This window comes from Hemiscyllium ocellatum, chromosome 4 (genome assembly GCF_020745735.1).
Source record: "Hemiscyllium ocellatum isolate sHemOce1 chromosome 4, sHemOce1.pat.X.cur, whole genome shotgun sequence".
Classification (NCBI taxonomy): Eukaryota; Metazoa; Chordata; class Chondrichthyes; order Orectolobiformes; family Hemiscylliidae; genus Hemiscyllium; species Hemiscyllium ocellatum.
This window is the reverse complement of record NC_083404.1, coordinates 48,751,265-48,766,952: the sequence shown is the minus strand read 5'-3', so window position 1 is coordinate 48,766,952 and position 15,688 is coordinate 48,751,265.

The following is a 15,688-nucleotide window of genomic DNA, read 5'->3' as shown; positions in this document are numbered from 1 at the left end:
CCCGAGTCGAAAACTAGTTGCCTAAAATTGTCAAACCCAAACTTCGGATTGTTATTAAAGTACTAGGGGAAAAAAGCTGTGTATAAGTATGTAAATATACCTCCTGAAAGAACAGATGTCTGAGACTTTCTGCTGTATATGACAGAGAGAGAGAGAATAAGTGAGAAAGAAGGAGACAGAGAGGAAGGGGGCAGAGACCATGTGAGAGAGATAGAATGAGGCAGGAGGGCAGGAAAAGATGGATGGAAGGAATGAAATTACAGAAGCAGAGCGGGTGAGACATTGCTGAGTTCACTGATGGGCAGTCTATCCTTGAAAGAGAGTTTCTGCAGGTAGTGACAGAGTCCAGTTTCTGATTTCAAACTTTGGAACCTTGAGATCTTGTTCGGATAATCCAAAATTCAGATAATTGATGTTTGGATAACCAATGTTGTAATAAAGAAAATTCAAAAGACGTTTACACCTGAAGAGAGTTCTGAACTTCTACTCGAGTGGTCTGTCTTGAACACAAGTTCTGAGATATGTAACAGCAAAGTACCTCCTCCAGTCATTCTTGAAGAGGTTAAGGTTATTTCTTCAGAAGTTCTAGCTAGAAGACTTATTCTGTGACTACAATTTATATCCCAGTTTCAAGTTTTCAAGAAGGTAGCCCTGCTATACATCAACAACATTCTGATATTCTTGTACTTCAGACTAAGCAGAACACTTCTCCTTCTCCCACCAGTGATTTCAAATTATGTAACAAAAAGTACTAATGAAGAAGCACAATATGCAGCTACTGAGAATGTGATGGATAGATGAATGTCTTCAATGGTACAAGATGGCCAAAACGATCTTTTAACTGTCAACAAGCAGAGTGAGCCTGATGTTATAAAGAGAAAAACCAACTCTGTACATTCAGGAAAGTCCTTCAGCATTACTGAAACATGAGAATGATCTCTACTTTCACATGAAAGTCTCAAAGATTGTTTAACATCATCCAGCTTCCTATGTGTATTGTCAGAAATGACAGCATTCAATTATGATGTTCATGTCACATTGTCCTTTCAATCAGGCTGGTTTGCAACAAACAAACATAGTCCTGGAATGTCCAGAAAAAATCATCCAGTTCAAGAAGCAATGTCTGCAAACATATTTTGATTATAGTCAGCAGTCCTTGTGCACATTATTTTTGTGAAAGTGAATCTATACTCTTCAGTCTATGTGAAGGTTGATTCATCTCTTCATCTTAAGTATGAGAATACTGTGTAAGAAATTCAAGATGTCAAGATCATGAAGAGGGACAGTGATGCCTATCAGCTCTTAGCTTGATAATATTACCTTACAATTTAGTGGTGTTTCATTGTCAAATGATCTTTTCCACCTATATTAGGTTGTAAGAATGTGACAAGCTGAAATTAATCCAATGGTAGTCAAGAGGAAATGGTTCTAAATCACACAACACCAGGTTATTGTCCAAAAGGTTTAATTAGAACCATTAGCTTTCGGAGCACCGCTCCTCCATCAGTTGGATGAAGGAGTGGAACTCCACAAGCTAGTGCTTCCAAATAAACCTATTGGATTATAATCTGGTGTGGTGTGATTTTTAACTTTGTATACCTCAGTTCAACACTGGCATCTCCAAATCAAGAGGAAATGGTGTCCTCCTAATGTTCTTCAGACTGATATGGCAACCAGAAGCAGCCACATTTTCAACTAGTATAGTTTTACTAATCCTATTCTTTCTAATTTCAGCTGTAGAAGGTACAGATTGAGGGCAAGCTCCAGACCATCATCCTCCTATGTCACATCAAGTGACAGAATCAGAGAATACTGTGAAGTTTCCACAGCAGCTGAACCAGGAAACAGTCTTTGACAAGACTGAGTGAGAATATCCTTAGTTAAGTGTTTTCAGTTGATGTTAAGAAAATTCTCTCAGTTAACAATATTGGAAACTGAGAATGAATTTGGGCAGGGGAGTGGAAAGATAGGGTTTAATGGATATGCAGATGAGCCTGAATTGTAACTGTGACCTCTGTAGTCATATGACAGATGCTCAGCTAGAAGATTGGAACAGGTTCAGCTCTAGACAGAGATGCCTGGAGCTCAAGTGTGTGTGTGTGTATATATATATATATATATACATATAAAATGTATATATTGTTAATAATACTGTTTAAAGGCATACCTTGATATCTAGCCTGAGCTTATTTGAAGAACAGAAAAACCTATAATAAAATACATTGCTTCCAAAAACATCACCAATATTTTAATAAAATTCTATCCAGTAATTTCGACCTATAATTAAAAATGCTAACATTACAACATAAGATACTGGAAGACACTCAGCAGGTCTGGTAGCACTTGTAGAGAGAGTAAGCGTTTAAGTCAATGGCCTTTCATCAGAAAAGATGCAGTTACTCAGCAATCTGCTTTAAAATCATACAGCAATAAATATGTAGAAATATATTTTTTGCCACTGTATTGGATTTGTGTTGTTTCTTGTCTGTCTTAAGATTTGTTTCGCCAGCTTTGTATATACTTAAAATGTAAAATACAAGTATTTTTGCTTCTTATAAAGTTGTTTTACAATTATTAACAAGGTAATGATCAAACCAGTAACTTCCTCCATTAACCTACTCAATTCAGTCAAACATGTGTAAGGAAATTGAGTGTGACATGAAAGAGGATGCTCATCTGCTAAGTTCACAGAAAGTTCATAATTTACTAATTTAAAGTGTCATTTTTCATGTTCTTACATGGTTTGGTTCTTAACTCCCTAAGATCTAAGGAATGTCAGACGGGAATGTCAAATGCCAACAAATTAGTGGTGGGGGGTGTGGGGATGGAATCGCTTTACAAGTGCCACAGTCCATCAGGTGGCTTCGACTCCCTGTGTAATGAAAACAATGACTTCTAACACTATCTACAGTTTCTAAGATACTGCCACATTTTCCATCCAGGGTATTTGAAAGGTAGAGAAGGGATAGTTGGGGGAGAATTAAAATCCCTTCTTAAGGAACTCAGTTAACACCAACGATAATTTTAGAAAGCCGGGGATCAGAAAGTGATTATTGGCAAATAGCCAGTTTCTCTTCAATATAAAATATAGGATCTTTTTTGTCAAATCCACATTCAAAAGCACGTTCTGAAAACACTTTATTTTTTTTCATACAAACTTTCAATATAGTTCCAAAGGCCTGCATGTTTTCTCTTTTTTCTCTTTTAATGTTGTGTTTTGCGTCAGTACGGGCATTGCATCCAGCATGACTTCGTAACTCCCATCTGTCTGTGACATTTCCCATGAACAGGTAGTATAAGTTTTAATACATTGGCAGGAAATTAACTATGGCCAAAGTCATTCTGAATCTATTATAATACTTGTTAGCAATCTGCAGATGGGTTCAGCAGCGGATGGGACATTTCCTTGGTCTGGCTTGCCATGTTTTTTTCAACAGTTTTGCCTTGTCCCTGAGGGAGCTTTAACGTGATAATAGTGCATGTATTAGGCACAAATATACATTGTCTAGATTAACTACGTATCAGTATGAAGATATTGTATAATTTAAATTCCACAGATGTCACATTAGTTAGTGGCCACAAGGCTTCTGTGCAGCTCAAAATTCAAAATAGTAGAAAGAACAAAGATTCCTTTAATACTTGAACCAGCGAACGTGACTCCAAACTATTAATGTGGCATCATTAATTTGAATCGAGACATTTATGTAGTTAATGTGGAAATGACTACAAATTTGGTAATTGAAAATTAGGGCTTGGCATAGAAACGCAGAAGCATTTTGATAAAAATTAAAATTTCATAAAATATCAATTCAAACCTCACACAAATCTTCTGATTGCTTACATTGTATAATATTAAGAACAAATAAATGAGGAGTCTTCTTCAGCAGCTAATATCTGTGTATAACTGATACCAGTATGGACTGCAATTATTCACCTACATCAAATGAAACCTGATTAAGTGTGAAGTTTAAACAACATAAAATTGCCTTAGATTTTGGCAACTTCAGCTGTGGGCAAAGTGAAAAAGCAAATTGAATATTTACACATATCTACAATCACAACTGGATTGGGAAGATCAGCTTGTGCAATACAATTAATTTCCTTTAGGTATGACTTGATGTGTTGCATTAATTGAACATAAGAAGTTATTTTCTTTCTTTCCTGTTTTCAAAAGCACAATCACAGGTATGCATTCATTCAATCATTACACTCTCTAAGGTTGAAATCAGAATAAGTATATAGTGCAGAAGAGGGCCAGTCAGTCCATCATGCTTGTGGAGGCTCTTTGACAGAACTATGCAATTTGCCTACTCCTCGATCATTCCCCATAGTCCTGGATAAATGGGGATACATAGCAAACTAGCAACAAACTGACCATAGAAACTCTAAATTTTTGCAAAATCTCCAAATTAAAAAACAATTCAGTGTGTATGGATGACAGGAAGGCCAACTTTCAATGTGCGTGCCTAATTGCTCTTGAGACATTGGTGGTGAGCAACCTTCTTGAGCTTCTGCTGTCTACAGTGTGTAGAAGCCACATGGTACTATTAGGAAGAGTAATACAAGCTTCTGATTCAGTGATAATGAAGGAATGGCAACATCTGTCCAAATAATAATGATGATTGGCTTGGGGGGAACTCGTGGCAGGTGGTATTCCCATGCATCTTTTGCCCTTGTCCTTCTAGGAAGAAGGGGTTGTGGGTCTGAAAAATGCATGGAAGTGCACACTGCGGCCACTGTGCATCAATGGTCAGGGGACAGAATAATAGGAATGGCTGATGGAATGCCAACCAAGTTGACTCCTTTGTTCTGGATGTTGTTATGCTCCTTGAGTGTTGGACCTGCACTTCTTGCTTGGAAATGGTGAACAGACATTTGAAGACAGGACATGAGTTACTTGCTGCAGAGTTCATTTAAAAGTTCATATTAGAGTCGATTTTTTTGCTACACCTTCTCTGTTGCTGTTAACGCTATATTCTGCATTCTGTTCTGTTGCTTATATAAGATCTGGTCAGCACACAAAACAATACTTTTCATTGTATCTTTGTGCATTTGACAATAATAAAAAAAATCAAATTCCCTAGTCTTTGATCTTCTCTTGTAGCCACAATATGTATGAGGCTGATTCAGTGAGTTTCTGATCAATGGGAGCCACCAGGATGTTGATAGTGGTGTTTCAGTGACTGTAATGCTATTGAACATCAAATGGCAGATAACTACATTTTTCATGTCTGTGCAAGCACTTGTGTGGCATGAATGCTATTTGCCATTGAGCAGACCAAGCCTAGATGTTGTCCAGATCCATGTGCATATGAATATGAAAGTAAAGAGTCATGAATAGTGCTGAATATTTTGTTAATCATCTGCAAATATCTTCACCACTGTCCTTAAGGGATGGATGGGAAATAATAGATTAAGTAGCTGAAGATGGCTGGGCCTAGGTTGCTACCTAGAGGACCTCCTACAGTAATGGTCTGGATCTGATTTAAGCTGAGCTGAGCTGATATGTCTCTAACAACTACAACCCATCTTCCTTTGACTTAGGTCTCAAACCAACCAGTAGAAAGTTTTCCCCTTATTTCCACTGACTCAAGGTTTGTGAGGACTCCTTGACGCTATACTTGGTCAAATGCTCCCTTGATGTTAGAGACAGTCACTCTCACCTAATATCTCAGTTCAATTCTTCTAACCATATTTGGACCAGAGTCAAGTGGCAATTCAAACTGAGCAGGAAGCAGAAACTGCTTGATTAGCACTGTTGGTAACTCTTTCCATCACTCAGCTGGCAATGGAGAATTAATTGTTATGACAGTAATCAGATTGGTTGGATTGTCCTGCTTTTTGTGTACAGGACATACACACACCTGGGAAGTTTTCCACATTGTTGGGTAGAAGTCAGTGTTGTAGCTTTAATGGAACAACTTGGCTATGGGTGCATCTAGTTATGGAGCACAAATCTTAAGTATAATTGTGGGCATGTTGTCAGAGTCAGTAGGATTTGCAGTATCCATTGTCTTCAGCAGTTTCTTGATATAATATGGAGTGAATCAAATTGGCTGAAGCCTTGTTTCTGTGGTGCTGGGGATCCAAAAGAGGTTGAGATAGATCATTTTGGCATTTCTGGCTGAAAATGTTAATGTTTCACCCTTGTGTTTTGCACAAATGTGCTGGGTTCTCCCATTACTGATGATGAGGATATTTGTGGAGCCTCCATCTGCTCTTAATTGTTTCATTTTTCATCACACATCAGGCCTGTACAAGGAAGTACTGCAGAACTTAGATCTGATCCATCAGTTGTGGGATTGCTTAACTATTTGGTATGGAAATAGTCCTGTTTTGTAGCTTCAACAAGCTAATACCTCATTTTTAAGGTACTAGCTGATGCTGCACCTAGCAATATCCTTCTGCATTCTTCATTGAACCAGAAGAACAGGTCATGATAACGTAAGAGATATGCTGCACCTGGAGCTACAGAGCATGGATAAGTACAGCTTTGCTGCTCCTGATGGCCAACAGTGCCTCATAGATGCTAAATTTAAGTTGATAGAACTGTTCAAAATCTCTTCTATTTGGCATGGTAGTACCTCACAAAATGATGGAGGGTATCATCTACGTGAACATTGCATTTCATCTCCATTAGGATAGTAGGGTGGCCACTCCCATTCATGGACAGATGTCTGTGCTACATATGGATTGATTAGGATCAGGTCAAGTAGATGTTTCCCTCTAGTTTGGTCCACTCACTGCCTGCCGCAGACTCAGTCTAGCTATTATGCTTATGTTTGACCTGATACTATGACATTTCATGGGCTCTGGAGTCAATTTTGAGGTTTCTGTTTTCCAGCCACCCATGTTACCACCTCTGGTGGGTGTGTTTTACTGGTGGGGCAAGACATTCACAGGGATAGTGATGGTGGCATCTGGGACAGCGGTAAGATTCCATCAGACTATTGCTTTACTGTCTGTGGGATAGCTGTCCCAATTTTTGCATTATTCCTCAATATTTATAAGCAGGACTTTGCAGCTTTGACAGAGCTATGTTTTCCATTATCATTTCTGGTGCCAGGCAGTCCATCTGGTTTCATATGTTGGTTTAGGCTTTAGTGTGGAATAATACAACTGAGCAGCTTGCTCGGCTATCTCAAAGGAAACTTAAGAGTCAACCACATTGCTGTGGGTCTGGCTTCACATGTCAGCCAGACCCAGTAAGATCTTCCTCCCTTAAGGGATTAATGAACCAGATCAGATGTTACAACATCTGACAATGGTTCTGTTGTTGATATTAGACTAACTTTTTAATTCCAGAATTTATTGAATATACATTTCAACATTTGCCGTGGTAGAATTTATACGCATGTCTTCAAACCATTTCTTGGGTCTCTGCCTTGGAGTCATAGTGTCGTAGAGTCATACAGCATGGAAACAGATCCTTCAGTCCAACTCATCCGTGCCAATCAGTTTTCCGAAACAAATGAGTCCCCTTTGCCTATGTTTGAACTATATCCCTTAAAACCTTTCCAATTCATGTACCTGTCCAAACATCTTTTAAATGTTGTAACTGTACCTGCCACGATCACTTCCTGTGGCAGTTCATTCTGTATATTTCTCTCTGTGTGAACAAGTTGCCCCTCAGGTCACTTTTAAATCTTTCCCCTCTCACCTTAAATCTATGCATACTAGTTTTAAACTCCCCTACCCTAGAGAGAAGACCTTTGCTATTCTCCTTATGTATAAACCTCTATAAGGTCACCCCTCAATATCTTAAGCTCCAGGGAACTATGTCCTAGCTTATTCAGCCTCTCATTATAGCTTAAACCCTCCAATCCAGGTAACATTCCTGTAAATCTTTTACGCACGCTTAACAATTTAATAACATCCTTCCTTTAGTAGGGCAACCAGAACTGGACTACCTTATCCAGTGACAAGATCCTACACTTTATTTATTTGTAGACACGTAAGCTCAATAAATTGCATTCACAAGAGAGAGTGCGGAAAAGATGCTTGAGAATGGTTCCAAGGATGAAGAACTTCAGTAATGGAAATTGGATGGACAAGCTGAACCAAAAGAATACTAAGAGGAGAAGTAATAGAGATATTCAAAATCATGAGGCAACAGGAACGTGTGAATAGGGAAAAACCGGTCACATAACTGAAGGATCGAGAATGAAAAGATTTATAGTAATCGATTAAAGAAACGAAAACAAGATGAGGAAAATCTGTTTTTCATGCAATGAGTGTTGAGTCCTGGGATGCACTGCCTAAGAATGTGGTGAAGGCAAGTTCAACTGAAGTATTCAAAAGGGAATTAGACCATCTACTGGAAAGGAAGAATGACCATGGCTATGGAGCAAGGCAGGACAATGGCACTTGGTAACTTGCTCATCCAGAGTGCTGGTACAGACACTGTGGACCAAATGGCTGCCTTCTGTAACAATCCTGTGATTCTCTGATGGAGGGAGTAAGTGGCAAAAAGAACCTTTACAATGCAGGAGACTATTCAGCCCATCACAAGAATGTTGGAGCTCTGCATTTTCGCAACATTCACGTTTTCCCAATTCTTCCAATGCTGAGCACCAATTATTTTTGACTATAGAAAACGTGAATGTTTCTTTTTTGCTATTTATAGGTCTAGTTATTTTCAAGGTTGCCTGCTCCACTGATCAAACCCCTGTATTGGGAACTGGAGGAAGAAATGAAGACATGCCCTCACAGGTCAGAAGGGCAGCCTAGTTCAATACAGATATTCCAGAAGACATGAGAAATAATTGGTTGAGTTCAACACGGTTGCCACAAGCAACCATGTATGGAGGGCTGTGCAGAATATGATATAAATGATACAGAGGAAAAGGAAACCACTCAGTTCACAGACCTTGTGACAACTCTATAGAAGAGCTATCCAATTAGTCCCATTCCCCTGTTTTTTTTTCCCATAGGCCTGCAATGTTCTTTCCTTCCAGCAATTTTCCAATTTCCTTTTTAAAGTTACTACTGAATTTGTGGTTCAACATCCTTTCTAGCTGTACATTCCAGCTCTTAAAAATTCACCAGGTGAAAAAAAATCCCCATCTTGCCTTTCGTTAATCACCTTAAACCTGTGAGCTCTGGTCGCCCACCCGTTTGCTACAGAAGCAACTCCTTATTTCTTATTTACTCTCTCAAAACCATATCTAGTTGGAAGAGAGGTGATAAAGTAAACAATTAAGCTCACTGTCAATTATTGCTACTTTCTATAATGGATAGAAGTGTCAAATTCATCACAATGACAAGTATCTATGATTGCCGAAGTTTCAATTCTAGGACATCACAGGCACTAAATAAATTTGGACAAGAATGTTATTATTCCAAATAGATTGTTGGAAAATGACCAATTAATTCAGGCTAGGAATTTCATATTAACAGTTGAGAGTAACTGGTCTAAATACCTTTACACACAAGCAGAGCTATTCACACAAATCGAAATGTCCACACAGAATGTCTCACTCTGTTTTACCATCTTAACCTAAGCTTGGATATTCTACTCTTTATTCCATCAAGGTTAACAATGCATTCTCTCTAGTGTAGCCTTAGCCTCCCTCTGCACAACTACATCAGACAGAGCAGTGGATGTTGTCGATATGGACTTCTGCAAGGCATTTGGCAAGCTTTGGCATGATAGATTGTTTAGCAAGGTTAGATTACATGGAATCCAGGGGGAGGCTAGCCAATTGGTATCAAAATTGGCTTGAAAGTAGGAGATAGAGAGTGGTGGTGGAGGGTTGTTTTCCAGACTGGAGGCCTGTGACCAGTACAGCAAGGATCGGTGCTTTTCAACATTTCTGTCAATAATTTGTGTGTGAATATAAGAGGTATGGTTAGTAAAATGTGCAGGATCTTTTATGTCCACCTGAAAAGATAAACATGGCCTTGAGATAGTGTCTTATCTAAAAGACAGCAAATTTGCCAGTGCAGCACTCACCCAGTATCAGAGGGTCACCTACACTTTGTGCCACAGTGCTTGAAATGAAACTTTAATCCACCTCATTCTGACTCAGAAACTACTGTGACACCCAACTGAGTCACAGGTAGCTGCAGCAAAAGTTTCAAACTGCTAGAGGAATGTTACTTTCCAGCACCAGCATCTGCAGTCCTCGGTTTTTCCCTTACTTATCAATAGTCATATATATGTATGGAGTATTTTCACAATTTCAAAGCTATGACAAACCTATGTAATGTCATTTTAACAACCACACATGAATTCAGTATCTCAAAATTGAACAGGGAGATCCAGACACATGAGGGATAATTACATTGCGCAGTTCCCACTGTTCATGTTGAAGTACTGAGGACAACAGCTGATGGAGCAATAGATACCAATTTCAACTTTCACTGCAACAGATTGGGGATAGACATCATGCTGGGGTTTAGAGACTTTGCAGAAACAGAAAGGTAAGGTTATTCAAATTAACCTTGTACACTAAATGTTATCAGAACACCGATCAGCCGTCTCTGTCCACCCTTGATAGTGATAAACATATATGAATTCTGGATGGCCATGCAAATAAATAGAGTGGTCAAGAAAGTGTATGACAGGCTTGTCTTTATTAGTCAATGAATTGAGTACAAAAGGCAGGGTGTGATGTTGCAGCTTCAGAAGACTGTGGTTAGGCCACACTTAAGAGTATTGCATTCAGTTCTGGTTGCCACATTACAGGACATTTGTGGAGGTTTTGGAGAGGGTACAGAAGAGGTTTACCAGGATACTGCTTGGATTAGAGGGTATGAGCTCTAAGGAGAGGCTAGAAAAACTCAGGTTGTTTTCCCTAGAATGGTGGAGGCTAAGGGGAGATTTGATAGAGGTCTATAAAATTATGAGATGCATAGATAGGATTGACGGTCAGAATCTTTTTCTCTGAGTTGAAATGTCTAATACTAGGGAGCATGCATTTATGGTGAAAAGGGAAAGGTTCAAAGGAGATGTGAGGGGTAAGTTTTTTTACACAGAGTGGTAGGAGTCTGGAATGCACTGGCAGGGATAGTGGTGGAGGCAGATACGATAGGGGCATTTAAGGGACTTTTAGATAAGCACATGAATATGCAAAAATATGGAAGGATATGGACTGAGGGCAGGCAGAAGATATTAGTTTAATTTGACATCATGTTCAGCACCACATTGTAGGAGGAAGGGTCTGTTCCTGTGCTGTACAGTTCTATGCTCAATGTTCTATGTTTTATTATTCTTGGTGCTTAAGAGAACTGTCAAGAGTTTAACTATAGTTGATGAGGAAATCATGAGTTTTTAAGTACTGACCCACTGCAGACAGTGAACACAGTTGGGATAGCATGATTTCCTCATTACATCCATGGAAGCCATTGCATCCACGTCTGATGGAGGGGCCTCTACTTTCAACATTGCATGAAGCATCTTCCCCCAAGTGGGTGTCACCAATATCTTCTCCCCAAACAACTAAAACCTACCTACCCTCTGCACTTGCTACTCCCTAACTCTGTAACACCTCACCACATTTTCTGACTGAAGAACAAAAGTTTTGTGATATGAACTTTGAATGGGGTAGGAGTCTGGGATCCCGATCCAATTGAAAGATGGTGGGTGCCATACTCCCATTGCTAAATTCATCCATAATTGGATAATAACTTAAAATTACTGCAATTGCTGAAAATCTGAAATAAAAGAAGAAAATGTTAGAATCAATCAGCAGGTCACAGAGTATCTATGGAGACAGAAACAGTTAATGTTTCAGATCCAAGAGTCAAGTGCTTTGGCACAGAATTCATGAGCAAATAAAAGGCTGGGAGTGAGGCTGGAATTCAAACAATAAAAGCCAGATTTCACAAGGGAGTTGTTCAACTTCAATTCACCAGTGAAATAAATACTCAGCTATGTTCTCTTTCCTTCTATTACCTCCACTACTCCAGGAAGAAAGGTGAGAGGAGACAGAAAACAGAAAGATCATTGAAGCAAGATGTCCATGCAAGCTATGTGAAGATTCCACCATCAGAAACTAAGGATGGAATCTTATAGGCGCTGAAATAGTTGTGGGCTACGGTGCAAACAGTAATAGAATTATGCATGAAATCCATTGAGGCCTATGTCAATGTCAGGAGCAACCTGTTCCATTTTCTGAACTAAGTTCTGGGTATCAAAGTGAGATTCTTGCAAGGCAGTAGTGATTTGCCTGTTAAAGTGGATTATAATGCAGGCCTCACCTCATGAATAATACAGCTCGCTATCCTACCACCCGCCATGAACAAACTAGTTGCCAAGAATTCTCGACAGGAGGGTCAAAGCAGGTATGAGGCACCTTAAGCTCACTGCTTGCTCCAAAAGACTACCATGTTGGATACCAAGCCACCAACATCTCAGCGCACCTTCCATGGGCACCAGCCACACTGACTGCCTGTCCACAAACATTGGCATCCCTCAAGTGTTAGCCTATAACAACCCTCAGGTCTGATTCACTTATAGGATGTTTCTGCATTTTATAATTGAACCATGGGATGCAACAGTGATCATCATCATAATGCTACAGCAAGGACATTGTGTACTCAGAGAGATGCACCCAGCTTATGGGCTGGACCAGCCTGCATCTCCAACCTGTTCACTTGCTCTTTGAGGGCTCTTTCATTTTGATCCTACCTAGATGCTCACAAAATCCCTGAGCTGCATTGCCTGTTTGCAATTTGCCCCTCAGCTAGAGGTACCAGACACAAAGTGAGGAAGCATGATGTAGTTGTCAGCAGTCCTCAGGCATACAGTCATAGAGATATACAGCACAAAAACAGATCCTTTGGTCCCTCTCATCCAGACATCCTAACCTAATCTAGTCCCATTTGCCAGCACCTAGCCCATATCCCTGTAAACTCTTCCTATTCATCCACCCATCCAGATGCCTTTTAAATGCTGTAATTGTACCAGGCTCCACCACTTCCTCTGGCAGCTCTTTCCATACATGCAGCACCCTCTGCAATGAAATGTTGCTCCCTAGGTCCCTTTTATATCTTTCCCTTCTCACCCTAAAGCTATGCCCCCTAGATAAAAATACATTGTCTTTTTATCCAATCATGTTCCTCATGATTTTATAAACCTCTATAAGGTCACACCTCAGCCTCCAATGCTCCAGGGAAAACAACCCAAACATATTCAGCCGCTCCCTATAGCTCAAACCCTCCAACCCTGGCAACATCCTTGTAAATCTTTTCTGAACCCTTTCAGGTTTCACGACATCTTTCCGATAGGAAGGAGACAAGAATTGCGCGCAATATTCCAAAAGTGGCCTAAACAATGTCCTGTACAGCCACAATATGACCCCCCAACACCTATACCCAATGCTCTGACCAATAAAGGAAAGCATACCAAACACCTTCTTCACTATCCTACCCACCTGCGACTCTACTTTCAAGGAATTATGAACCTGCACTCCAAGGTCTCTTTGTTAGGCAACACTCCCTAGGATCTTACCATTAAGTGCATAAGTCCTGCTAAGATTTGCTTTTCCAAAATGCTGCACCTCGCATTTATCTAAGTTAAACTCCATCTGCCACTTCTCAGCCCATCTGATCAAGATCCCATTGTAATCTGAGGTAATCTTCTTCGCTGTCTACCACACCTCCGATTTTGGTGTCATCTGCGAACTTACTAACTACTTCCTATGTTCACATCCAAATCATTTATAGTGGACCCAGCACTGATCCTTGTGGTACACCACTGGTCACAGGCCTCCAGTCAGAAAAGCAACCCTCTGTCTTCTACCTTTGAGCTAGTTCTATATCCAAATGGCTAGTTCTGTATCCAAATGGCTAGTCCTCTCTGTATTCTATGAGATCTAACCTTGCTAACCAGTCTCCTATGGGGAACCTTGTAAAACACTTTACTGAAGTCCATATAGATCACGTCTACTACTCTGCCCTCATCAATCCTTTTGATTACTTCTTCAAAAAACTTAATCAAGTTTGTGAGACATGGCCTCCCATGCACAAAGCCATTTTGACTATCCCTAATCAGTCCTTGCCTTTCCAAATACATGTAAATCCTGTCCCTCAGGATTCCCTTCAGTAACTTGCACACCACTGATGTCAGGCTCACTGGTCTATTGTTCCCTGGCTTTTCCTTACCACCTTCCTTAAACAGTAACACACGCTAGCCACCCTCCAGTCTTCCGGCATCTCACCTGTGCCTATCGATGATATAAGTATCTCAGCAAGAGGCCCAACAATCACTTCTCTAGCTTCCCATAGAGTTCTAGGGTACATCTGATCAGGTCCTGGGGATTTGTCCACTTTTATGCATTTCAAGACAGCCCACACCTCCTCCTCTGTAATATGGACGTTTTTCAAGATGTCTCCATCTATTTCCCCACATTCTATGTCTTCCATGTCTTTCTCCACAGTAAACACTGATGCAAAATACTTGTTTAGTATCTCCCCCATCTCCTGCGGCTCCATACATAGGCTGCTTTGCTTATCTTTGAAGGGCCCTATTCTCTCCCTAATTACCCTTTTGTCCTTAATGCATTTGTAAAAACCTTTTGGATTCCCCTTAAGTCTGTTTGCTAAAGCTATCTCATGTCCCCTTTTTGCCCTCCTGATTTCCCTCTTAAGTACACTCCTACTGCCTTTATACTCTTCTAAGAATTCACTCGATCTCTCCTGTCTATATTTGTCACATGTTTGCTTATTTTTCTTAACCAAATCCTCAATTTCTCTAGACATATCAGGGGAGACAGCCATTGGTCATGGGGTGCTGTCACAGTAAGTCAAAGGCTGTCTCCAAGACCAGTCGAGAGACTAGGACAGGGCAGTTAGCCACTTAGAGCATTCAGGGTCAGAATCTTCTACACAATGGGTGAAGAACCAAATGTCAGGCAACTCACAGTCTATCTTGACTGTTGTTGCCTTATTGTGGGCTGTTTTCCTCCTGGAGTAAGCATTAGGCATGGAGATGTAAATGTGGGTAGCACAGCTGTAACTTTTACTGCAGATGTGGAGATGTCCTGAGCAAGTGAGTAGACAGTGCAGAGAGCATGTGGAGTTAGTGGTCTCAGAACTGAGGTGAGTGAAAGCGAGTGACAGAAGATGTTGTAAGTAATAGTGAGAGTGGTAGATCATGATCCTTGGTGGGAGATGGGTACAGCAGCAGACGTAGAGAGAGTGCGAGGTACTAGAGAGAGGCAGGTGTCACTTCCAATGGCAGAATGGTGAGGGGTAGTGACCATCTTCCCACATTGCCTCTCAAAAGCTGAGACTGGAACTTACCCAGGTGGCAACCTCAGACCAAGCTGGCATGGCCTGGTATTGTGGTCTCTATTACTACTCCTGGGAGAAGACGGCATCCAGCAACTGCATAACCGTGTCAAGCAGGACCCGCAGGTCACTGCCCACAAAGCAAAGCACCATTTTCACCTTGTCTGCTATGTCTGGGGCAAACATCAGAATCCTTATAGTGAAGCTCCAGACCGACTAGATTTTTAAAGATGTTACCAGTGGCAGGCATCTGGTTCAATCCGAGATATCCTGGCAAAGGTGACTTATTCTGGGTATGGACTATCGAGTGGTAGAATGGGGCTCAAATCAGGCAATAGGAGCACTAAATGGCAGGGTCAGTAATTAATGAGGCAAGTTTGATAAGAACAAAGAGAGACCTTGCTTGACCTTGTGGAGAAAAGCCCTTCAACGAAACTTACATCTAACCAAA